This window comes from Lepisosteus platostomus, chromosome 6 (assembly GCF_059453375.1).
Source record: "Lepisosteus platostomus isolate fLepPlt1 chromosome 6, fLepPlt1.hap1, whole genome shotgun sequence".
In the NCBI taxonomy this organism is placed as follows: Eukaryota; Metazoa; Chordata; class Actinopteri; order Semionotiformes; family Lepisosteidae; genus Lepisosteus; species Lepisosteus platostomus.
The window spans coordinates 8,499,324-8,526,729 of NC_142616.1; the positions used below are offsets into that span (position 1 = coordinate 8,499,324).

Genomic DNA, 27,406 nt, shown 5'->3' on the forward strand with positions numbered 1-27,406 from the left:
TAGGTATGGCATAATTGACTGACCCATCAGACAGAGCCAAAGGTTAACTTCATGTTAGGAGGAGCCAAGATGTTTAGCTGCTGCATGCCTTGTTTTATGAGATTTTAATATCGAGGATCTGATCCTCTCTGTAGTTTTGCATAAGAGCACCATTGACTTTTCATGGTTTGTCAGTGGTTATGGCTTGTTAGGAACTGTGGTGTTGACAAATAAGCACAATAAAGAAAATAGTAATCGCATTACCACTCGATCTGATGCATGTCCTCATTTATTTATAAAACTATTATGAATCAGGTGGCACACTGGCAGACCTGGAAGTAACTAAGTCTGGCTTTGAAGCCCAGCTGATTAGAAAAGGGATGGATAAATTTGAATACAAATCTCTGAACAAATCAGTAGCTAAGGTTGCAAACAATGTACAGGTGTATAGTATGAAAGGTGTGCAAGTTTAGTCACGGTATTTTTGAAGAACACAAATAAGGGTGAATGCATGTAAGAGCTTGAACATAATGCTTTGTACTTTCTGGAGGATGTTGGGAATGAATGGATTGTGGGAATCCTCAAAGTACATTGTTACAAGTGTATCTGTAGTGATATTGCAGCTGGAAAACCACAGTCACTGCAACCACGTAGTCTGATGTTGAATTTGGAGCTCTGTTTGTGCATTTAGTACACGAGAACAAGTGAGTCTTTCTAGAGCTACTGTGGATTTGAATTGAGGTAGCAATAAAATCCCTCCCCTCTCACAACCATCCCAGATATTGGTTAAGGCTGGAATAGTTCTGAATCTCTGTAAATGATGCAGATCATAATGTATTCAAATGATTTTCACCCCCACATGCACAGTGGTTTCAGCACGATTGTCCTCGAATATGTCCCCTCCTGTGGTCCTGGCTGCATGTTGCATGGGCATCTGCTTCTCCTGCAGATATCTCTATGGAACAAAAATGCTCAAGAGCAAGTATGGAACATGAAAAAGCTCTGAGCTGCAGAACTACCTATTGACCGGTGTTTACTAGCTTAATATTGACCAATTGAGGGGCCCCTCTGCTATGATCAGAACATTCAGGATGTAGATCAAAGGAAGGGTTACTAGAGGGAGATTCTTCTTCTTGCTATAAATTCTTCACTTGTTTTCTTAAATCTCATTAGGAACAAAAGAGAATTTTGCAATGTGTTGAGATGATCTCTGACGTTCAGAAGAAGGACAGCAACAAAATCAAGCCACTCACAGCAGAGATATTCAAGGGGTTTAAAAGCAGCATCGAGCAATGTGGTTAAAAGTCCCCAATTCATATTATCCGCCTCCCTAGTTTAACGGAGCGATCCAGTTTATTAGCATTTCCCAAGGCGGGTGATAAATAATTCTACAGTGAAACAGCTGAGTGGAAAAAAGAGGTGAGGAGCTGGCAGAGCTTCTCTGACATCTTTTAGAAGCTCAGCGCTTCGGGTCCTTTGACTGTCAGGCGTGAGGAAGAAGTGTTAGATACTGAAAAGGACTTTTGAACACTTCTGACAAACATATCAACATAGTTCTGGCTCCAGAAAGGTTTCTCCTTCGGAAAACAGTAGTGGGAACCTAAATTGTATGTAGGGGACTTTCAGAAACACCCACTGTACTAAATACAATGAAACATTCCAATGTTCTGAAGAATGGTAATGTCAGCATGGAAACGATAAGCGTAGCACGTAAGTGATACGCCCCTGCCATATTAACAGATGCCAAGGCTCAACATCCATCCATTTTCTAAGTGCTTTATCCAGTTCAGGGTTGCAGGGGAGCCTGAGTCTATCACAGCAAGCAAGGGGCACGAGGTATAATATACCTGGAAGGGATGCCAGTCCATCTCAGGGCACACACAGGCACCGATACTCCCACACTTAAACTCACATGAGGGACAGTTTCCCCAGAAGCCAATTAACGTACTAGTGTGTGTCTGAACTGTGGGAGGAAAACAGAGCACCCAGAGGAAACCCACAAAAACACAGAAACTCCACACAGATAACACCCCAGGTCTGGAATTGAACCCAGGGCCCCAGCACTGTGAGACAGCCATATTAACCACTCCACCATTGCACTGCCCCAAAGCACCTCATTGGTAAGATGATAGTGCTGTGCAGATTTGAGAAGAAAGGTGTAAGAGAAAGAAACTGGAGATAGAAGGCAGGAGGTTACTGTATGGGATAGAGATATAGGGCGAACACTTGCAGCTACATCCACTTACAGTAGGTTCCTCTGATCTCTCAGTTATATTGTTCCTAAATGTTAAAACGTGAAGGAAATGAGTAGTGCCCAGTTGTGGCGCAGACTGATCCAATTCTATTGGTACCCATTTCCAAACTTAATGATCACTCCTAAATATTTGTACCAAGGGGATACTACATTTTTCACAGAAAATGTGGTCGATAACCATAATTATCACATGGTATACAAAAAGCAAAATCACTGTTGTCAGTTAAGAGTGCCTGTGATTAATTTTATGCATAGCATATTTTCACTGCAGGAGTTTTTACAAATACAGTCGTGAGTTATCTGTGTGATCCGTGGTCTTGTAATGCCAGTAAGATCAAGGTGAATGAATGAGCTAAAGCTAAAAATGTCTTTGGAAGGGGCAGAAAGCCTCAGTCATTTGTCTTCTTAGATTTTTCCTTCTACACTCAGAGACCTGAGGGTGATCAGAGAAAGAGTGCTACACTGGATGATTGAGGGTGATCAGGGAAAGAGTGCTATACTGGATGATGATAATAATAATAATAATAATAATGTTTTTTTCCTTATTAGCCCAATACAATTTCTTGCATTAGGAATTCATCTTTTCACATACCCCAGTTTTTCCTCCATGGAGACACAGACAGGGAGAGAAGCTTGGGGTCAGAGCACAGGGTCTGCCATTGTACAGCACCCCTGGAGCAGTTGGGGTGAAGGGCCTTGCTCAGGGGCCCAACAGAGTAGGATTCCCCTGCCAGCCACGGGATTTGAGCCAGCAACCTTCCAGTCACAGGCGCAGATCCTTAGCCACACAGCCACCACACCGCCCTGATTGAGGGTGATCAGGGAAAGAGTGTTACACTGGATGATTAAGGGTGATCAGAGAAAGAGTGCTACACTGGATGATTAAGGGTGATCGGGGAGAGTGAGATGGTTGATGATTAAGGCTGATCAGTGCCTGACATGTGGTTTACTGGTTCTTGTATCACTTCCCTGCAAATCCACACAACTACAAAAAAAATGCTTTTACTCAGCCCTGCCCGCCTAAACAGTAATCTTCTCAAATGTGCTTTGTGTTAGTGAGAAAGAAGCCAAGAGAGACACTGAAAACACTCCCCCCCTCCCCTCCAGTCTCTTCCAGTCTCTGGGGGAGTTTGTGTGTGTTTGTGGTTGGAAGGAGAAATAAGAGAGTAGAAGCAGATACCTCAGGAAACTGTGACCCAGTCTAGTGGCTTTCTCACTGAGAATCCGAGACTCTAGACGATCTGGGTTCACATTCCTCACATTTCCACTTATGGGTGGGTAGGTGGGGATTGAATTGCGCTCAGGGGTGGTGTATTAAATATATGTCTGATGTGGCCAGAAGCAGGATTCTGTGTGGTGGTGACCAGCTTACACTGATGCTGTGGCAGCCATGGTCTGGAAGAATAGCAAAAAGAAACAAAAATAACAATAATATGACAGCACTGTAAATCTTTGGCTTGAGAATGCATGGACATATGGAGCAAAAGAAAAGGAAAAAAAAGTCCTGAAGTCTAGATCTGTTTGTGTCATCTGTTTATCGCCATTATTTTCGAGTTTTTTCCCACTTGGTGCCTGTCTGTCTCGCGGAGCACCTAGAAAGCTAACAGGACTTGAGGAACGGTTTCCTCACTGAACAGGGACGGCCAGCGGGATTCACACCAGCCTTCTGCACTGTCCGTGCGCTAGTGCCGGCTGCAGTTCATTGTAGAATTGCACTAGTATTGTGAATAATATATATAGTACTGTATATAGTATATAGTATATAGTGTATATAGTGTATTGTATATAGTAGATAGTATATAGTATATAGTATATAGTGTATTGTGTATAGTATATAGTATATATAGTGAACAGTAGCCATTTTAAAATAACAGAGCTGCATGCATCCTCTGTGATTCCCCCCCTGCTGTCTCCACCTGCATGTGTCTTGTTGTAGCTAGTTGTTCCAATTAAAATCAATGTGTGTCAGAGAAAGTAAACTGAGGGAAGAATTTCAGATCTCTCAAAATCCTTCATCTTAATTTCCTTGGCATTTAGCTGTTGTAACACTAACCAACCTGTCTCCGCTATTCCCTTGACTCTCTCCCAATGGTATGTCATCGGAACTATTAGCCACAGAACGCCTGTGTCAAAGCACATTCATTGAGCCATATCACTGGCAACAGATTCAGACTTTGATACCACTGTACGGTAGCAGGTGGAGAGATTTTGCAAATCAAAAAATAATCAAATTTGACACCTCCCTAGGGATCTGAACCTCGGGCAAAATTTCAATATCGCAGGAGCTATTTTTAAAGGGGAAGCTGTGAATTTTGGGAGCAAAATGCACTTGCTGTTCTAGAACGCAGCAAACCACATCATCGAATGTGACCTTGTGAGCTCTAGCTAAGGCGTGCCCAACCTCATCATACAGCCACCTGGCTAAATGCACCCTCTCTTGAAAAGTAAGCTGCCACAACAGAGTGCCAATCTCTACACATAACTAGATGGAACTAGATGGACTGCAACAAAGAGCATTTTGGTTTCTTTTTGTGATGTAGTTTCGTGCTTTCAGGAAGAACAGTTGTGTTTCGCTTGAGAATCGACAGGCCTGTGTTTAAAATAGCCCCCATGGAATGCAAATGATCAGACCCTATCTAATCACTTAGGGATCCCAACGACTTAGCGAAGGAATTGAATGTCATGCAGCAAGGTGCATGATGCTCCTTTAAGTGACCATGTTTATCAGAGCTTCCTCAGTGTCAGGTGAAGCTGGTCCTGGAGCTGTCTGTCCAGATTCACACCAAATTTATCTCTTTCTTGGGTGATTAAGGAGTCTGGTTTTGCTAAGATCTTGGCAAAATTATCATGCCAGCTTGCTCAGCTCAAAGGCAGAGGAGGAAGGCGGATCAAGCCCCCCCTGTAATGATGACAGTGGTCCAAAATGGGGTCTAGGGACCTCAGTGCTCTTTCTGTAGGGCTGTATCAATAGGAGAGACCTCATTCATTAACAAGGGTGCCTCAATAACAATAATAACTTTTATTTATAAAACACCTTTTCAAACCCAAGGACGCTGTACATCATGAAAAAATTAAATGAAAGTAAATGGAAAAATATACAAGTGCATACAGGTTTTTACAAACTGACTGCAGGCAATCAGACGTAAACCTTGGTAAAAAGGCAAGTTTTAAGTTTAGGTTTGAAGAGAGTTAAAGAAGTTGCCCTTTCGTACAGTCGGAGGAAGGTAGGTACAATAGAGCAGCAACAGAGACTGCGTGACCCTGAGTCAGTGATTTCGTCCGAAGATGACCGGCCTCAACTGAATGGAGCCTATGGGGGGGGAGTGTAAATGTGGAGCTCAGAGGTGTATGATGGAGCCAGATTGTTTAGAGCCTTGAAGGTCAGCAACAAGCTCTTGTATTAAATACACGACTGTGGCTCAGGATCTGCGGCTGTGGCTGGCAGAGGAATCCTACTCCGTTGGGCCCCTGAGCAAGGCCCTTAACCCCAGCTGCTCCAGGGGTGCTGTATAAATGGCTGACCCTGCGCTCTGACCCCAAGCTTCTCTCCCTGTCTGTGTGTCTCATGGAGAGCAAGCTGGGGTACAGTATGGAAAAGACAAATTTCTAATACAAGGCATTGTATATGGCCAATAAAGTGATCTTATCTTATAGGCAACCGATGTAGAGACTTTAGTGTAGGAGTGATATGCTGCCTGGGTCTGGTGTGAGTAAGTAGTCTAGCTGCAGGGCTAGAACAAATTGCAGCTTGTTGAGGAAAGAGTTAGGCAGCCCACAGAGAAAATAGTTGGAGAAATCGAGCCTTGATTGGCATGAATCAGGCACTCAGCATCGGACATTGATAAAAGTTGTCTAATGGAGGCAACACCGGCTACAAAGTCCGTCTTTCAGGGTGACTTCTTTCCCCCCCTCCTGAGCCTGCTGAGGGCTACGTCAGCGCTCCTCCCTCTGGCTCGGGGGAGATGACTTTGCAGTCGCCTGTGCTCGTCCCTCAGTGGCATGGCGATCAATGTGCGCCTGTCAACACTCACTCTTCCCCAGATCTTCCCCGCAACACGAGTGACCCTTTCCGGTCGGGGACAAGGCTGGGAGAGCGCAGCTCCGCGAGGCGAGGCTAAAAGATTCTGACCTCCTAAAGGGGCGGATTAGGAAGTCAGCAGGATCCTGATCGATTCTGCTTCACACTTATCATCTGAGTGATTAAGGGTGATCAGAGAAAGGGTGCCGAAGTTAATTTCGAGATCTCAGGTAGCAGTGATTAGAAAAAGAATCCTCTTATGGTATTTTGAAGTGCGTCTTATGTTATCGAGTGCTGTTTTCCTTTCACTTCATTTTGGATGTTCTCTGGAGGGTTTGGTTTGCTCACTTGTGCTTTGGAAGACTAGCTCTTTTCATCCGTCACCCTGTGTTTCCTCATGAAATGAACCCACAATTCCCGAATTCAGGATTTTGGATCCCACCAGTTCAAGTGTTCTGTAGTCTGCACACATCTTTCACCAAAGAGGTGTCTTTTTGGTGTAATGTGACATTACCTTTGCCTACTGCCTTGCCTTTCTCACACCTGAAGAAGGCTCCACGGCCAAAACGTTGTGTTTTCTTTCTTCTTTTTTTCAGCATGGAATAAACTTATTACTTGTTCTTTTGCAGCCTACACATGCTGATGCATGAGCTACCCACCTGAACTACTACAGGAATACATACCATGTATACAGGAATTCCCGTAAAAACGTTTATTGTAAAACGCGAGTCTACTGTATTTGGTTTCCTCAGGCTGGCCTACTGGTGCCACAGGGGTGGGGGGTGGGGGTTACAGAGAGAAACAGGGCCCGTTTTAGGCAAGTTCTCCCTTTTCATACAGACCTTTGTCAGAGAGCATCTCTCTTGCTGTTTTAGAGCTTTGGAGCTTCGTGTTTTCCCCTCTGGTGCTATTGGGATTGACACCAGAAGTCCATCACGTGCACCGCTAAAAGAGCATCTGTTGCGTTAAATTGTTTATAACCAGCCCTGACTAACAGGCAGAACCCAATGGGCAATTTTCATTATTCAATTTTACCTACACCATCAGTTATTAGATTTTCCAGATTTTGGATTGTGATTGATAGAATTCTGTCTGTGTTGTTGAAGGTCAGCTTTTTTAAACCTAGAGTGATTTGTGGCCAACGTGCATCAGGCACAGTGCGTTCTGATGTACAGAGTGTCGCCGTCCAATTTTCTGTAGGCTTTTATGCAATTATTGAACACAAAGCATTGGACGTAATTCTTTGAATCATCCATCTGCTGTTGTTTCTGCTTACTCACCCTGACCTGGCCACACAGGGCTTGCTCAGAGTCTGACTCATTGAAATCATACAGGTCGCAGGCCCACAGTTTTATAGTTGGGGCATTTCAGCACTTTTCTATACTGTGGTTCCAATTACTTCTCATCTTCTTTTTTTTTTAAATCAGCGTTTTAATTAGACTCAAGTCACCACTTCCTCCCCTGGGCTATTTTAGTTCAAATGCTTTAATCTCCCTTTAGAACGTATGGAAACACTGGCAAGACCTCTCATTTTTAATTAATATTGCCTCAGTCTTAATTCTGTGTGTGTATATTTTGAAGAGATGCTTTTCCCAGAAACTCAGTTTAGGGAGAAGAGGGATGAGGCAAGGGCTTTCCATGTCATGGAAAACCAAAAAATGCCGCAAAACAACAGCAATTAGTGATACCAAACTGGGAGAAAGCAGCGGATATTATAAATGAAAAAGCCCAAAAGGTTCTAACCTTGTCAGCCCACAGATTCACACTTAACCTCACAGATGCAGGTGAGGATTGCGTGGTGGGTAGGCTGAGCTGAAGGCTCTCTGACCCCATCACAAAATGAAATGATGGCGCAAAGGAAGAGGCTCGTAGATCAGCAGGAAAGGAGAGATAAGGTTACACGGGACATCCGCAGGGCTAAATACAGGACTCGTACCGATGATTTACCCTCCCCGTTGAGAGACTTCATCACCTCAGGCCTGGCTGCAAACTGGGGGGCGAAGCAGCCAGTCAGAAGCATCCCGTGCTGTGAAAAGGCACTGCTTGTCCGTGGGCTGAGAGCAGATACGCTGCAGCCTGTGATTTTTCTCACATCCTTCATACCAATTAGTTAATTGGTCTGATTCAGCAAGGACATTTCACCCAACCGCCACAAGACGCCTGGTGTCGATCCAAAGTACCAGAAATCTCCACAGCCACAGATTGCTCTGTCGAAGTTTTGGCTGTCTGATAGAGGAGACTGGAATTTAAGTCATTTGTGCCCTGATATTGCATAAAAGAGCACAGATATAAGAATGACAGAAAATCCAGAAATGTACAATTTCACCAGCTATGTTGTAGCACACAGATGACTGAACATGCATACAATAACAAGTTATTTTATTGTAATGTGAATCCTTTTGCTCTATGTACAGCTTTGCTATAAGCTGTTGTTGTCGCGTTCTGAAGTAAAAGAAATAAAAAAAAGAGCCCATTTTTATTTCCCATAATTCAGTGGCAAGGACGGTGCTCTTGGGATGTACTGTATTTGTTTTCCAAATTTGGAAAGTCTGAGCGTCAGCATAAATAGCAACAGAACATCCCTAACAGGACCTGCTGAAGGAAAATCATTACAGTATGCAGGCAATCAAATTACCCTAAAATGCAGATGGTAGTCTATACCTAAACTTTGAGATATCACCTTGCCCTGGAGACCGAAGGTGGAGGTTTCTGGAGAATCTTGAGCCAAAAACAACAAATCGTTTTTGTTGTTGCAACCTTGTGCAAGCTCATCTGTTATAAAATCGGCATCTTGGCACGTATTTCTTTAGTGTTTGCCATAACCTGCGAAGCCAGACATAAAAGAGGGCCCATTAAAAGCTTAGAAACAAGAGGCGTCAATATGCTTTGGTACCCTTTTCATTTTCAAGTGACCTACATATCTCCTGCCCTCGCTCTCTCTCCATCTCGGATTTTGCATCGCACCATCTGCTACATTCCTGCAGCAGTCGCGACTGATTGCCATTTAGATTAGTGATGGAGAGTGAAAACTGGGGCCGGGAGCAGTCACGACCAACCGTCAAGCTGTTAGGACACGCGCACGGCTTCCACCCCTCTGCCTCCGTCTTCGATCTGATCGCTAGCCCACTCCACCGCATTCTCTCTTTCCCACTGAGGAACACCCACTGCTTCTCAACCTCCTCCCCAGTCTCCCAGGCCCTCCGCTCCAGACACTGGCTCACGCTGCCTGCTCTCTCCTCGTCCTGACAGCTGAACCCACCTTTAGATCTTACCTCCAGGCTAAGTGTTGGGCAGAGCTACAGCAGCAGGATTCACGTGCTCAGCATCGGCCACAGCTGAATGAGAGCCTGTGCCTCCATTTCTCATTGCTTAGTGACCGGAGAAGAGAGGACAGGCCAGAGCAAAACAGTGACTCAGCGACTTTTCTCAGGATTTCTGCGGATCTAGTCCGCTGAATGCCGGTCATTGTACGCGCAGGAATCCCAGGACAAAAGAGCACAATTCAGGATCCGCCCGTTTCAAAGCTGGGCTACTGAATCTGATGCCTGATAAAGACAAGAGCCTGCTGACAGCGATTGTAGCCTGCCTGGGCTGATGAGCGCATTTAGAGACAGCATGCCAAGTCCTGACTATCAATGCTTTTCATGTTCACTTACCAATTCTCTTTTACTTCCTGTGATCTGATGAGCCTACAGACTCTGCCTAGCACACAATGGGGCATGATGTGGAATCAACAGCCTAGGATTGATGGTTATAGAGACTGAACTGCAGCTCTCTCATCCTAATTATTTAGAGAGGCAGAGAAATTATGTGAAATTTAACCACGTTTGTTTAAAGTTGCTGGGATTGATGCTTAAGCTGATTTGAAAGAAAATTGTCTACAGCTGGTTAGGACTGACTGTGAAGGACTAGCATCACAACGAGGAATTTATCCTGTCTTTGACCCTTTGTTTTCCAGGACAGGCTCAATTTCCTCTCTTACCCTGAACTGGATAAGGTGGTTAGAAAATGGATGGATGTCCTGACCTGATTCATGGAAAAATGGGGGGAAACAGCATAGATACATATGAGCACAGAGCATAGATTAACATGGAGAAAAACAGACATCCCTCTTGTCTGGCAGATGGACGGCCATACATATAATTGGATACATAGGTAGAACTTCCATTTATTTCTGTATACAGTGTCTGTATACAGATTCACAGATGTCCTATTCCCTGTACTGATCCTGCTCTGTGGATAGAGAGACATAAAGCTTCATTGATTTAAAGGACTATCCTGAGATAAAGACCTAGACTTCCATTGGTCTATTAAGTGTCTGTATTATTGACAGACACACTTAATTCCCTTTACCTTGACCAGTGAGGGGGCAGAGATATAGAGCTATATGTCTGCTATTGTGTGTTGAAGATAAAATCGAGCTGCCATGCCTCTTGCTACACTTGCTCTGTGGATAGACTCTGAACAGGAAGGACTTAGCTTTCCATTGCTTATAGCTCCTAGCTCAAATGAATTAAAGAACTTTGTTACTGTAAGGACTTTCTTTAACATCCTCTGAGATACACCGCAGAGTAATATCCATCCATCCACTTTCTGACTGCTTCTTCCTCTTCAGGGGAGCCGGAGCCTTTCCTGGAAAGTAACATGTGCGAGGCAGGGTACACCCTGAATGAGACGGCAGCCCACTGCAGGGCATACACAGACACTAACACAGACATGCACAGAGCAACACGTTGCTTTCAATATAGAGAGATCTGCTTATTATTTTTTATACCCAACTGATTGCGAACACGCAGTTGTTTGCACCCCCGCGACCAGGATGATCGCGACAGGAAGTATGATCCACGCCTGATGTTCAGCATGGCCTGGAAGAGAAGCACATCCATCACAGGCCGCAGAACATGGCTGCAATCTGAAGGGGAAAGATGATGGGGCACTGTATTGCCGAGAACAGAGAGCCCTGCCTGACTTATTCCACATTACTTCTACAGTCAGCCAACCTCTACTAGGGGAGTCACAGTTGCAGTCAGCTAGTGACCTGACACAGACTTGAACCCATGATCAGAGAGATCAGCCAGCCCTCAGGTGAGCACCTTTGCTGAGGGAGCCACTCAGGAAACGCCATGTTGCTTTTTATACCCATCACCACAGAATACAATGAGAAACGGTTTTAAGAACGTCTGTAGAGGCTACAAACGAGAGTCATCCAGTAGGTTTTATAACTGTCTTACAGTTACAAAAAATGTAAAACAATGCTAAAACTGAGGTTTTCCAAACTTCTTAGCTTATTTTTAGGCATTTTGGTATTATTTCCATTACTCTTTTTGTTCTGTTAGTCTTAAATGAGGAAATGGCCATTAAAAATGTGTTATATGTGTCTTGTTGTCATCAGTCTGAATGTATGGAGGGTTATGTAAGACTTCAAACATGAAAATGAGCTAGAATGATATTATAACTAGAAAATAGTGACCTTACTAAGACCTGGCTATGGTTTCATTATCATTGTTTAAAAGTTATATAGGTCCACACACAGTCACAAAGACGTGATTCAAATAAGATGAAATTTCATCTCTTTCAAAAAGATTAGATGCCAATAGGTTAATGCCTGTGCTTGATTTGCTTGTTTAATTGAGTGTGGAATTGTTAAAACTGTGCAGGTGTGTAATTAATGGTGTGATAATAATACTAATATCCTCTGTCGGAAGAATGCAGCCTGAATTCTCTACCTTTTAGATGAATCAATGCAGTTATTTTGACTTAGCACACACACCCAATAGATTCACACAAAGTACATACGTTTGTGACACACAGGTACAAGGTTTACAGACATCAATATTTGACTGGGATTTGTCAGGTTTGTAGGAATCCATCCCACGTCTCCACCTGTCTTTATAAAACACGGACTCAACAGATTGAATTTATTCAGTGCCCTTATCAATGTCTAAAGTAAATTGCCATAGAAGAAAGTAACTGTATGTAAAAGGCTTTGTTCAAGTAGGGTTTACAGTGAGGAAGAAAGAACACTAGTATGGGCATCTCAAGCTGCTGCACATCCGGCTTCTCTTCTCAGCACACTGTAGATGAATTTATTATTACTAGAGATGTTTTGTTTTGGCAGTGGATATTCCAAAGTAAAGGAACATTAGTACAGTTATATACTGTATGTCATTTAAGTCTATCAAGGGAGATCGTTTTTTAATATCTAGTTGATGGGAGGCTGTGGATCTGAGAAGGAAAAAGCACGTTCATCAGAGCTTTTTTAATAAAAGACAGATTGTTATCCAGTTATGTTATTAGGCCTTTATGCGGTTGCCTGGCGGTGCATCACACAGGATCTTCGATGTTGGCTCTTACTTGGAAAAGAAATTACAACTGACTGAAAAAAAGTGACTGTGTTTCTTTTATTTCAAGAAAACCGACACCCTCACAGCACTGAATGTGCTGGATTGAGTACCAGGCCTTATATTGACAGAATTAATTCAGCTGCAGCTGAGAGAATTTCAGGTGAGATGTGCATTAGTATTGTTTGTTCTTCAAAGAAATGTGGCTTTTTAAAAACTAAAGGTAGGCATTCCAAACAGGAATGGTAAGTGAAATCAAGCATACTTTGCATTCTTTTGGAAACACACAGACACTCAAGTAATTATACAGCAGGAAATAATAATGCTGTCATGAGCTGCTTACTGTACTTCTTTTTTATAGTTCCCTGTTGCAGTGTCTCAGGCAGCACTGAGACCTAAATTATTGCACATGCTTTTCTTCTCACCTGATGCCATCATCTCTGTGAAGCTAAGCAGGACTGGTCTGGTCAGTACTGAAATGGAAGACCTCCAAGGAAAAGTCGTGCTGGTCAACCAGTAGGTGGTGCTCGTCCCTCTAGACCAGAATTTCCCAATCAGTATCTGCAGTGTGGTGTAGGAGGAGCTTGTTCTATGGATGACACATTAAACTGAGAGCAAAGCTATTAATGATGTTCATAAGAGCAGGGGTGTTAATCCCAGTGTTCGGGCTTTCAGCCTGAGTTTGTGTAATCTGACCTTCCTAGAACTCTTCCTTAAACCCATCCTGGAAAGCTGGCATAAGATGGCTGCCATGAGTCACCCAGAGGTGGCTGCTCCACTCCAGGGGAGGAAGGGTAGGGTCATGTCCTAGAAGTGAAGCCTTTAAGTGACTCTTTGGGATGAAAATCACTGTGTAGAGATACGGAATTAGTAGATGAATAATTAACCAGTATAATGCAGGAGTGTACTGCGTAGATGCAAGAATACGGGTGTCAATGAGTTGTTCTTAAGAAGCTTTTTTATGTCCAGCATTTTTGAAGTGCTTTAAATTATGAATGAGAAGGCGCTGCCAGAACTCATCCTCCCCAGCATTATTCACAGAGTCTTGCACACATCTCTTGCTTCAGTGGTGGCAGGACAGAGAGAGAGAGGAAAAAAAAAACTTCTGGTCTCCAGAGGCTGGAGGAAGGAGGACGTGGGGTGGGGAGGTGGGGCCGAAGAAAGCAAAGAGGAAGACAGCCTTAGCACTGGGGCACATATTTGGCCTTGCAGCAGTTTAAAAACTTCATTTCTGAATGTAGACTAATGCACATCTGCAACATGTTACTTTATCCCACAGAGCAGCGGATGAAATTAAACCATAAAGCAAATACAAAATAATATCAAACTGCAAAACTGAAAAAAAGGAAAACCACAATATTTTGTTATTTGGTTTTATGACTAAGAAAGAAAACTGTATCTGGAGTCTCCAGATGAGACTCAATTACCGTGAATGTAATTTATATCTCTACAATATGTGCTGCACTGTTCTGTACTCTATTGTGGTGCCCTGACTTATTGACTCACACTTTTCCTGAATATACAGTAGTCCTGCTCTTTTCCACTGAAAGGAGAGTTCTAACATTAGGAGAATCTGACTTGATGTGTCTTTCAAAGGGAACAGTGCTTTTTTGGAATAAAATGCAGGAAGGAAACTTTTGAAAGTGTTCTTTTTTTCATCTTTGCGGTGGGAATTCAATTTTCCTGTAGAGCAAAGACTTTTTCAACAGACTCCACAAGCCCACCTTCTTGGAAAAAGAAAAAAAAATGCTGTGGCTTTTCACGCCAGACAGGACATCTCCATTCAGCACATTTGAGATGTGGTCTTAATTCCTTTAAGTCTTTTCAAGGACAGGGGTCATGAAAGATAGGTTTTTAAGTGAAATCCAGTATTTAAAACATTTTCAATAGATTATGTGTTCACTTAAGGGAAACTGTGCTGTGATTTTTTTTTATTGGAACTGTGAATTACTGTATATTTATACTTTTATAACTTTCTATTAGATACATGCAAATTTAGCTTACATAGAACAGAAAGCTGTTATATGCATTACTTTCATACGTTCATACTTAGTGTAAGAGATGTCCTCTTTAAATTCAAGGAGCTGTTCATACTGTATGCTATTGCTTTTCACAGTATTATTAATTACAGAGGGATTGATGGACAAGATGGACCATGTGGTTTATAACTGCTGCAAATTCTTAAAATCTGTTATATGCAATATGTAATATAGTAAAACGTTATGTTGAAGAAACCAAATATACTTTTCAGTTTGTGTTTCAAAGAGACACAGGGGAATGGAAAAAGACTTTTAAGGGTTAAAGACATTCATTTTTAACCTTTAATATCTCATACTGCAATGACTGCTTTTAGTGTAGAAAGTGCCTTGCGCCAGGCTCATGGCTGTCGGCAGAGATATGCCAGGAGAAAGACAGCCGGCACCTGGGGGGATTAGCTGAGTTCTAATTCCAATGGTGAATCCAGCTGCTGTTTTTTCCTCTGCCCCAGCCCGAGCAGGAAGTGTCTCCATAACAACCACAGGAAGTAAGCCGGCTGGCCAGTCACAGCTGGGTTTCCATGGTAACTGGGTTTGGCTGCTGCTCGTGAATGAACCATTGGGGAAGAGAGAGAGAGAGGGGAGAGAGAAATTGAACCGTTTTTGTGTTTTGAAGCCCTGTCGAGTTCTCTTAATTTGACTTTGTTTTGTGAGAGAAAAAGCTGACATCTTCAGATGTTTGGAACACTTGCATACATCAGTTTCACTACGGGATTAATAAAGTATTATCTCTATACAGACTATATGGCAACAAAACTAGTGCAACATCAAAGCTTTGGCAGTCCAGTTGCGACTGTAACATTTTACCGTGTGACATTTGTGAGCAAAGACACTTGAGAAACACGACGAAGTAAATATGGTCACAGGTAAATGTGGCATCCAACTGGCCAAGGTCTCTGCTCAGCACCCTTTAAAACCTTTAATCTGCGGCATCCTAGGCCAAAGAATATTGTTAGATGAGAGGTTTAAAAAGTGCAAATGTAAATTTGATAGAATCGTGTATAAACAAAACCGCATTCATGTAAGTAAACATACTTAGTGAAATTTCTGTCTGTCTTACTTCTTAAATATGAAACTAATTTCAGATAAAAAATCAGACTGAGTGTTCTGTTCAGCACATGTAAAGGCTTGGTTTTCTTCTTTCCAGTGCAGTTATAGAATAGGATTGGACACGCACACACATATTGGTCTCAAAACACAAGCTTGCTCTGAAAAAAAAAATCCTTTCAAAAACCCACAGTCATGTATTCTGTACTTAATAATTTTATAATTATGGGCTGTTAAAGTCTATGTGTTTTGTAATTGCACTGTTATCAGTAAGTTTGAGAATTAACCTCAAAGAGCTCAGCTTTAGAAGCCCAGAGGACATGTACAAAAAATAAATTTCAAATGCAGCATGAATGGTGGAAATTGGAATTAATGGGAAAGAGAGCAATAATGACAGTTCTAAAAGCCATTATTTTCACTGTTGATGTCACGATTCAATATAATAAACCTTGATTGCAGCGACGTTTTTTGTGAACAAAGGAAAATCAAAGGGCAATAGTTTGGAACAGTGACAAGAGTTCTGTACACAGAACTGAAAGGTTGTGCATTCAAGTTGCGTGAGAGATACTGTTATTGTACCCTTGAGCAAGACACTTCAGTCAGATCGCTCCTGTGAAACACTCAGCTGTGTAAATGGGTTCAAATATAAATCATCCTGGATAAAAGCAACAGCCAAACAAATAAATCTATATGTGCCACCTTTAATCAATGATGCATTCACTCCTGTGTTTTGTTCAGAAAACCAAGAGATTTTCACCGTCGATTACTGAGCAATCTGTGAAATGACCTCTGGAATTGGCCAGCCCATGGCGGATGAGCTCCCAGTAATAACCAGAACGGATCAGACTTGGAGCGGAGTGGACCGTGAGGGCAAATGTGTGCCAGCCAACCCACTCTGCATGGCAGCTCTCCAAACAGTTTCGAAGGAGCACCAGATGGAGTAAAAAAAAAAACTGTGACATTCTGGGTCTTTGTACTGAGAAAAACAAAACATTTCTTCTAATCACACTACACAAATTAGCCAACAAGGATGAAATAGATAGTTGTTGCTGCAGTTGTTATTAATTTATTTGCCTTGAGGTTATAATCCCTTTCAAGTGTATAAATACAACTGTTGGTACTTATTTATACAGATGGGCTTGCTGTTGTCTTTTGGGTAAAGCATCTACCTCAAAGGTACAGCTTGTGCGGAAAACATAGAGGTACTTACGATAGTGAGCAACACAAGACGCCAGTCTTCTAGACTATATTGGTGCACAATTACAGTAGGAATAATTTAGTCATATACATTAAAAAACAGTTGTGTAGTTTTGTAGCATCTGTCACAGCTATAACAAAACGAGGCAGGATAACATAGTCATCTGCAATCATTTTCATGCAGCATTTATTGGGCCCAAGGTTGTCTCCTTTTATTAATTGTAATATGTTCTGTTTGAGTATCACAAATACAGTTTGCTGCAAGTTTGATATTCTTTCATTATCTGCAACGTCTGTCCTTGCTGGTAAAGGTTTCACGTGGGCTTGTATAAAACTCCCCTGGGCCCTGCAGGATAATTACGTTTATGAAGTGAGCTTTTAAAATATATATTATGATCTGCAACTAGCTGTGATCCCACGAAATTAAACTGCAGGCAAGTGAGAGTGTTGAACATTTGCTCGTCACACTATAGATATGAACAAATTGATTGTGTTTTTATTACGATTGTTGCTGAAATTACCTCTTTGAACAATGTGATATTTCTGTAATGTTCTGCTGAACCTGTCAAGGAGCTGCTGAAACTCATGGAACAGTCATATATCGTAGGTAATGAAGACCTTTTGCAAAGCCTGGACTTTTGAGAACTTATAAAGAAAAGCCAGCTAGCAGCCTTATCGCCCTTAAAGAAAGGTCAGCCAGCAGCTTTATCACCCCACAACTCATAACTGGCAGCCCAATGAAGCTCAGCAGGTGTGAGCCTGGTCAGTACCTGGATGGGAGACTTCCTAGGAAAAACTAAGGCTGCTGCTGGAAGACTTGTTAATGGGGCCAGCAGGGGGCGCTCACCCTGCGGTCTGCGTGGGTCCTAATGCACCAGTATAGTGACAGGGACACCGTCCTGTGGATGAGACCTAAAATCGAGGGTCTGACTCTCTGTGGTCATTAAAAGTCCCAGGGTGTTTCTCGAGAAGAGCAGGGGTGTAATCCCGACATCCTGGCCAAATTTCCCATTGGTCTTTACCAATCACAGCCTCCTGATAATCCCCCTCTATGAATTGGCTACATTACTCTGCTCTCCTCCCCACTGATAGCTGATGTGTGGTGAGCGTTCTGGCGCACTATGGCTGCCGTCGCATCATCCAGGTGGATGCTACACATTGGTGGTGGTGGAGGGGAGTCCCCATTACCTGTAAAGCGCTTTGAGTGGAGTGTCCAGAAAAGCGCTATATAAGTGTAAGCAATTATTATTATTATTCTAGCCACGCCAAGCAGATTTGTTCAGAAGGAACAGTGAAACGTGAAGCAGAGGACACAAGTGAGAGCCGCAGGGAAGTGCAGTTAAAACCAAAATCAGGTGGCACTTCTTTACCCAAAGGTAACTTAACAACTCCCCCCTCCACATCCAGGACTCTCTCTAAAGGGCTGTGGGAAAGCTCCACAGCCATGGTGTTGAAGCCAACAAAGCTCTTTCAAGACGCATCTGGATAAGATCCTTGGATGAATTAACTATTAAGGACCAAACAGGCCAGATGGCAAAATGGCCTCCTCTTATATGTAACCTTTCTTAAACTCTTAATCTATTTGGCTGACATTCATTCAAATGAACTTCCATCCACACAGCTGGGTTTTTTACCTACAGTAAATCAATTTGGGTGCAGTATCTCACTCAAGGGCTACAACAGCAATGTCTCAGGTGGGATTTGAACCGATGCTCTTTCAGTCACAAGACAAGAGTCCTAACCACTGCTGCTCAAGCAGAGGAGTTGTGAAAGATCACAGGATGTTTCTGGATGGTACCTGGATTTTTTTTTATGTGCTGCGTCAGAAGAAATAAATCATTGTTTATTTAAAATTGTAAAAAAAAGTGTTTCCTGTTTCCCGGTACAAATTGTTTTCTACTGTAGTCTATAATCTTCTTTTGCTGCATTTCCATAAATGTCTCCTGCTCAAGGAACGTTGGCTATGTTGTAAGCATGTTCTGGGAAAGATTGTGCCCCTTTTGAGATTCTGTGGAACTTCCATAGTAACCCAGTTTACCTTACAGTCATAACTTGAGGGGAAGAAGATATTGCTGCTTATTAGTGAAATGCATTCACAGCCAAGTTCCTTTCCAGATGGGGTTTGTTTTCTCTGTTACCAATCTCAGTTGAACCCCTTCTGCAAGCACCCCCTCTCTACCTCAAATTACCCCTAACAGCAAATCCAAACACGTTTCTTTTCTGAAGCACTGCCAGAATTTTGGCAGTGATAAAAATATTAATTAGATTCTGGGGACAACAAAAACCTCCGTAAGCTTTGTCAAAGCGAATGAAAATGTTTGCACCCTGGTCTGAACTGCTGCTCAGGCTGGTGAGTGTAGATTCAGTGTGCTCACAGAGGAACATTGGCAGACCACCACTAAATTCAATAAACGGCTTTTCTGAGATGTGAATAGCCAGTAATTGAACCTGGAAGATTAAAGAACACTTGCAAAACAGCACACAAGTAATGTCCCCTTTGCTGACCCAAATCAATAAGCAGAACTGCTCACAACCTGGCAAGACACTTCAAAAGCTCAGAAACTGTTTTGATGGATGTTTTTCTCTGAGCATCTGAAGCTGGGAAAGGCCAGTTTTCTTTACAGTCTTTGAGTTGTTTACCTAAAACTGCCTATTTCAAAGCCCCCTTCAGTTCTCTCACATCAGCACTTTTAAATCAGTGTTGATAATACGTTTGACCTTTGTTTATTCCTGGACTTCAGCTATGAATTGCATGAAGATTCTATCAAAAGCTACTGGTTAAGCAAATGTGTTTGTAGGATGTACGGCAATGACTTGCATTTGGGTTTCCTAAAAAATGACCCACAATTTACTCATTTAATACAGATCTACTAGTTCAGTGGATCTCACAATGGTGGTTAGGGTTATAGTTTAGTCTCTTTGCACAACAAGATATTGTTGTTGCGTTACTGCATTATGGATTGTTCATTATCTGGAAGATAAGACTCAAGGTAACTCGGCTGTCTCCGACCTTGTTAGCCCCTAACTGAAGCTGCTTGTAACAACCAGGCCATAAAGCCATCCCACATAATTCTGTTCATCTTCAGCTTGTCAGGCTTTTTTTTATCGTTTCAGCTGATTTCAAAAGCCGAGCATTGATTTCCAGTACTTTTGACAAAGTGCTGCTTAGTCAGAGACAGTGTGGCTGAATGACCGAGGAGGGGACTGATGAAACGCGATAGAGATGGAGAGACAGATAGAATGGAGCTAAAGTTTTGATCACCGCCCAGAGATGACTGTGAACTGAAGCAGTTTCAGAAGCTGGCAAGGTCACGACAATGAAGTTTCCACTCAGGAAGTTGTGACAGTCTTTGCAGGGAAGATGGTTCAGAGACCAGGGATAAGGAAGATTTTTATTTCTACAAAAATAAAAGACAGTCAGCAGGAATGTGTGCTCAGGAATAGGGATAAACAAACAAATTCACATTCTGCCTCCTGGTTCTTCTTTTAATAAGATTAATAATGCTTTGCATCTATATAATGCTTCTCAACCCATAGGACTTTAAAGTGCTTTACATAAAGAGATCCCTCTGCATCCATCACTGTGCAGTCCCCACCTGGTTGCCCAGTAGCCCTTAGGACACAGCAGATCAGTTGGAGAAGAAGGAAAAATGGTCACAATATCCGCTCAAAGGAGAAATGTTTGGAGGTCCAATTGTTCAGGACTAGAGTGGAACTATGCCAGAATACCAGGTTTCATACTCCTACTCTTCCAAACAGAGCCATGGGCTCTTTAAAGTCTTGGATAACGTGCTGCATGTCAAGAGCTTTGAAAATGCAGTGATTGTGTAGCAGCATTGAAATTTGGGACTCCTTGTTTTCCCACTCCTATTTAAAATTAAACAATACAGTTCAGCTTACATCACTGTTTTCCTCTTAACTGCTTCACTGGCTTGAATTCAATGGTTTTAAAGCAGCTCGATGCGACCTAAAATTCAAACACACTATTTGACAGCTTTCCTGCATATATACAATTAAATGCAGTCAATTGGTCTAGCAACGTCTGGGATATGTTTTTATATCACCTACATGCCTGTCAGTTATTTCCCAGCTTGAAACGCTCACTGCTTACATGCTTGGTTAGGCTACCAGTTAAAGGAGACATGCGAGCTAATCGGTCGTCCTTTAATGAAGTCCCATTTATTGACTGCTACCGTTTTTCAGCCTCCGTGATAATGCTGTCTCCTGGAGAGGTGGAGGAAGAGAAGCGCTGTAGCGAAGCCTGTTTTCCCAATTCCCTGTCAGGAGAGATTCTTTCCCTCTAATCTCCGTTGCTGCTGTTGCCATGGTGACTGATAACAGCGGTGGTTCGGCTTTTGCCTGGTTTTGACATTCGGCTAACCCCTACAACCCCCGCCCCACACCCTCCCCCCCCCCCTTCCACTCCCCGCCATAAATTAACCTCTTCCTTGCTGCTGACACAACAACCTACCACTTCTGTTGTGAAACTGAGTGTTCTGGGTAGAGCTGCGATTTCCTGTGCAGTTTGGCGAGGAGCAGTTTCAAGCCAGTTATTTTTTTTTGTGACAATTATAATGTGCATAAAAAAGCATGAAGGGATCGTGGTGCCATTTGGTCTGACACCAGGGAATTAGCAGCTTGTTGAGTACTGAACCTCCTTCCCTAAATGGTCTTTCCTGGGAAGAGACCATTTAATTACCAGTGGCGGCCTTGGCTGTCTCGTGCAGCTTGTATACAATTTCTCCATTCCTCCAATCCCCAATCTGCTTCCCATTCAATTTCATAGCCTGCCCTCTCACGGGTTGTGGACTCCTCATGGAAAGTGGTGATTGCTTTCCAAGCTGTTCCTCAGGGTTTTCATTGTCTGATACCCCTTTGTTGCATGTCCTCTGGGGCCTGTTATAGGACATTTTGATATAGTTTTTATAAGTACGTTGCCATCTTATTTCAGTAATGTACGTATGGTTAGATTTTATTGTGTGTTACCTGTTGTGGATCCACAATGTTGTTTTGTGCTGGTCTGTTGCACCATGTTGTGTCAGGATACAGAATTTGTCAACCTGCCCCTTTAAATGGAGGTTCACTTGTCCATCGAGAGAACCAGGAGTGGGGCTTATAGTACAGTATATGCGGTAACCTGGCCTTGGTGGCATAGTAGTTTGGTTGTTGTGTCCTGATGTTTTTTTGTTTGCACTTTTGGTTTGCTTTCCCTTATTGAACCTGCACTTACTGTGCTCCTTATCTGATGGTACAGCATTTGTTTTTTGGCTTGGCTAAAGACTCATGCAGGGTAGTTGGGCACACTGGGACATCCTCCCCTGTCCTCCCCTGCCCCTTTTAGGTTATCAGAGTAAATCATTAACACGGAACGGAACAGCAAACAACTTTATCCTGAGGAGTTCCTTTTCTGTCCTTGTTGTGGAAAGAGTTAACAGCACAGTAAGACACTGTTAATTGCAAACTCCCAACACACACACACACAACTCGCACACACCTTCCCCACTCCAACTTACAATCACTCTTCATGTTCACTATTTTTTTTTTCTCAATGCCTTTTTTGTGCGCTCTTCTGTTGCTAGGCGACAGTCTCCCTGCTGAAAATGAAAAGGGACTGGTTTCCATGGCGATGTCAGCTGTGAGAAAGAGAAGGGGGGGGGGGGGCTTTTTGAGCCTGGGTGTGTGTGGGGTGGGAGGAGGGAGTAGCAGTTCTGGCAGTGGTGGTAGAGATGATGTGTTGGAGTTTGGAGGTGGTTGTGTGTGTTGGGGAGGGGGGCGTCTTTTATATCCTTTTGCTCTGTTCTCTCGGATTTTCTCAAACTTTCCCAACTGCGCCACCCCACACTCATTCCCATCCCTTCTTTGTGAGCGCGTTTTCCTATTCAACAGAGAGCCCTCATTTAAACTGACATCAAAGCAAATTTGCAGTAGAGTAATTGCAAAGCTGAAATTCATCATAAAATCACAACAGCCGGGGCTGCAGGGGTGAGGGATTAACAATACCTCAGTTGGGCCGTCTTCATTGATAAGTGCAGACACCAATTACTGAGCTGGAGCGTTTAGAGAGCCCTGATTCTCACCCTCCGGGGAGGAACCTTTCCAGCCCTTTCTGTGGGCAGGCTCTCTTTGTCTGTTCTTCCTTTGATCTGCCTTCTCTGTTCTCTCTTGGAGTTCTGTTACTTCCATTATTATATTCCACACTAAGTGGAAAATGTTCTAATAATTGCTTACACTTATATAGCGCTTTTCTGGACAATCCACTCAAAGCGCTTTACAGGTAATGGGGACTCCCCTCCAGTGTGCAGCCCCACCTGGATGATGCTCCGGTACTCTCACCACACACCAGCTCTCAGTGGGGAAGAGAGCAGAGTAATGAAGCCAGTTCAGAGAGGGGGATAATTAGGTAAAGGCCAGGGGGAAATTTGGCCAGGTCACTGGGGTAACACCCCTACTCTTACCGAGAAACGCCCTGGGATTTTTAATGACCACAGAGACTCAGGACCGCGGTTTTACATCTCATCTGAAGGACGATGCCTTTTTACAGTAAAGTGTCCCCGTCACTATACTAGGTCATTAGGACCCACACAGACTGCAGGGTGAGCGCCCCCTGCTGGCCCCACTAACACCTCTTCCAGCAGCAGCCTTAGCTTTCCCAGGAGTCTCCCATCCAGGTACTGACCAGGCTCACACCTGCTGAGCTTCAGTGCGTTGTCAGTTGTGAGTTGCGGGGTGATATGGCTGCTGGCATGAGGTACACTAGAGATACATCCGCCCCACCCAAGTGAGAAAGGCAGGAATAGACTCAGGTAGGTGTGTCAGCGCGGTGCGCGAGAGGGGCCCCACAGTGGGCATGCATGTATTTGTATGAGGCCAGATGAGCACAGCCATACATGGTCCCACCCACCCCACCCCAGCTCTGCCACGCACACAGTTTCTCTCTCACCAGGACGTTTCACTGTCGGCCAAATGAGAACCGACCCCCGAGCTGGTTGAGTTTCTGTTGCTTCAGCAGGGTGTCTACACCACTCACTGTCTTGCAGCTCCAGGGTTCTGGGTGCTCTTCCTGCTCGGAGTGCATGTCTTGGTGGAGTCTGCACGTTTCCTTTTTGTGCACCACTGGCTCTGATTTCCTCCCACATCCCTAAGACATACTGGTCAGGTTGATTGGTGACTTCAAAAATATCTTTGCAGGGAGATATCAGACAACGAGAATGTGTTGTCTTTGCCACCTTTACTGGCAATTGCACTAAATAGTCTGTCCTTATGAACGGCCTTTCTGATGACCTGATGTTCTGAGAGTACCTGCTTTGCAGCTGAGCTCAGACAAGCAAGGAGAACATTGACACGCATATCAGCCATGCAAGCCCTGTGAGAAAACTCCTGAGAATTCACAGGGATATATGCCTTATGGGGCAGCACAGTAGAGCAGTGGTTAGCATTGCTTCCTCACAGCACTGGGGCCCTCGGTTCAATTCTGGACCTGGGGTAGTATCTGTGTGGAGCTTGCATGTTCCCCTGTGTTTGTGTGGGTTTCCTCCAGGCGCTCTGCTTTCCTTCCACAAAGACATGCTGGTGGGTTCTCTGTCTCCTGGCCCTGGTGTAAGTGTGTGTGTACAGTATGTGTGTGTCCTGTGATGGACTGCCGTTCTGTTGAGGACGTACCCAGCCTGTTGCTTGCCGGGATAGGCTGCGGCTCCCCTGGGACCATGTGCTGAATATAAATGGATGGATACATGTGCGTTATGTGAGAGACTTTCATTAAGAAATAATTGCAGGTCAGGTGACATCCAGCCTGAGTGACGATTGTCTACAGCATATGCCATTAAACCGATGCTATAAAGCTGTGATATGTAAAAGTCCACTGTCTGTCAAGGTCGCAAAAAAGAATTATCTCAGCTTCGTCCTTTAAGACAAGCTCCGCACATCGTCATGTCATGTGAAAGTCAGCACATCCTCTGTGAGCACAAAGAAAGAAAGCTCTCACGAGAAAAGAAGATCGGGTGTGAAACTAGAAATAAGTCCGCAAGTGCTAGATACTGTAAGTGAAATAAAATGAATGTGAACTTACAAGCAGCGTCTTCCTTGTCCTATTGCATGATCATTTTACGCAGGGTAAATCAGTTTTTAAGATTTGTTTTTTTCAGTTACGTAAAAGCATTCATAGTTGCGTTTAATACAAGGAACGGTCTGCCCGAATTCAGTAAAAATTGATCAATTTCAAAAACCTTAATAAAAGCAAAAAATAGTGAAAGCCAGCAATGTGGTGCTAAAAGCAGCAAAAATGGGTGCAGCCAGATAAGTTCTCTCGGTTTGGCTGCGACGGGGGATTATTTCTGGCCCGTGTTCGGTAGGGCCAGGCTGATTCGCTCGGCGGGATCACTGTTTATACTTCGTTTCACACCGCTGCAACGTCTCGCTTGCCGTGATGTCACCCCGTTCCCCTGTAAACGCCGGATCGCAGGAAGTGTGATGTGTTGCTCTTTAATGAATCTCCCGTGCGTATGCACCACTTAATCAGCTTCAATGAATCATATTTCGCCCCGGCAAGTTGCACGCAATCACTGTGTCAATTTCGCCTGAAACAACACCAACGGGGAAGATGAAACAAATGTTTGCTGTTTTTCCAAGCTCATCGGATTGCTGTCGTTCTAACTCATCCATGAATGTGTTTCAAATGGCACAGCAGACGAACCCTTATGATGTGATTTCTGTGGTCTCTGAGGTTTTGTCTTTCCGTGTATATATTTACAGTATGTGTGTAACACCTCGCAGGTTTGTGATGTATTTTAGGAGCACACAGTCACTATGAGTGACCTACAGTATTGAAATGAATATTGAATAGTATGAATATGCACTTGCTGCCCTGGTCAAATTTAGCTGATGAACCCTAATAAGGTCATTACACTATCTATGTCTGTTAACATTGACTTTATATTTGCAAAAGGCAGGAATGGATGTTTCTTTACTCCCACCCCTCAGTGTTGTGCACCAGCAAAAGCTCATTAATATTCATGTCCCTATAATCCATCTCTATCTGTCTTTATGTGTATCTAAGTCTGCCTTGATCTGTCTGTCAGCTCCTCAGTTCATCTCTCCCTCTATCTACATGCTGTAGTCGCCAACACAAGCACTGGGGACCTTATCTCCCCAAAGAGGGGGCAGAATACAGTTAATGTGTTGTTAATCCTCGTGTATCTATCTATCTGTGCTTCTCTTTTCAGAACTGCGCTGGTCGTTTCTTCAGTTATTCATGAAATAAAAGTCACACAGACAAAAGGGATGTAATTTTAGAGATGCCTTATAAAATCCATAGGCTGCGCCCAAATACACAAGCACAACTTTATAATGGAGTGATCTTTCAGCGCAAGGCCTGCAGTCAGGCGCTCCACACCTGCAGTTTCCATTACTCACCCCCCTGGAGAGCAGAGCTCCCTCAGCCATCTGACATGTGGATGACGATGCAATATTCATGCCTTCAGAGTCGTCTCTCTCTCTCTCTCATCTTGCCTTCCATCTTGTGAATGGGAAAATAAAGCTGACAGCCCGCCGGCGCAAGAGGCGTTCGTGGTTGTGCGTTTGCGGGAAGACCTTCTGACGGATTGTTTTTTGTCTTCTGTAAAAACCCTCGTCCCGTGCCCATGTCGGGAAGAGAGCCGAATGGATACCTGATCCGGTCGCTTGAAGTGCATTCTAAACAGGCGGTGCGTTCGCCAGATCCGCTAATGCGCTTGGAGAGTGTCGCCACATAAAAAGGCAGAACAAACATCAATGAATGGATTTAAAGTAACGGGCGGGGCTTACAACGGGAAATGAAAGGGAACGGGGGCTCCCAGCACTGCTAGCATGCAGGTCTTGGGCGGTGTGGAATTGTAAGAGCCCCATATGATGTCTTCACTGCCAAACTGCATTCCTGTCGCCTTCCTGCAGGGGTCACACATCAGTCTCCTCTTTCTGCCACATCTATCATACCATGTATATCTCACTGGCTGCAGGTTTGAGAGGTCACGGCTACTAATTTCATTGTACAAAACAGGCGCGTTGCACTTAGATCCCTTCATTTTCAGCATTTCCTGGCAGTTCATATGACTTTAAATTTAGAATCGGCCAATCATACACCAGGTATATTTCGTTTACAATCTGTCGTGTTTCTCAGACCAGACTTCTCTCTTAATTTTTGGATGAAGGCTTCTTTAATGACACCTGGTCAATTAAAGGGGATCCCCTGAGTCATGATACAAAATAATGGAGATTTCAAAATTGCACGGCACACGTCGCACGATGAGAGCTTTAAAAAAACACGTAGTGCTCACCGTTAGTTTGGTCACTTACTGCACATCATAATAACACGCAAACTGCACAGTAGGAAAACAGCGGAACTCGACTGTGACTAACAGCCTTTCTAGTATTTTTAATGGAAGACACGGCACGGATAAAACACAGGCCCTGACAGGAAGGGACTTGGTGACATACAGTACATTGTTCTAGCGCAGAAGAAAGCAAACGCCAAGAAACCAACACGTTGCACGCGGTAACACCG

General features: G+C 43.5%; 1 protein-coding gene and 1 long non-coding RNA gene across 3 annotated transcripts in view; one reads left to right on the plus strand and one right to left on the minus strand.

The window, feature by feature from the left end:
- Window positions 1-27,406, plus strand: part of pea15 (proliferation and apoptosis adaptor protein 15) — a 57,350-nt gene that overhangs the window by 12,868 nt on the left and 17,076 nt on the right. The gene's annotated exons all lie outside the window — the stretch shown is intronic.
- Window positions 14,882-26,646, minus strand: LOC148660024 (uncharacterized). Its single transcript, XR_015939774.1, has 2 exons — window positions 26,281-26,646; window positions 14,882-15,169 (listed from the first exon to the last, which is right to left on the minus strand). It is a non-coding gene; the product is annotated as an uncharacterized LOC148660024 (long non-coding RNA).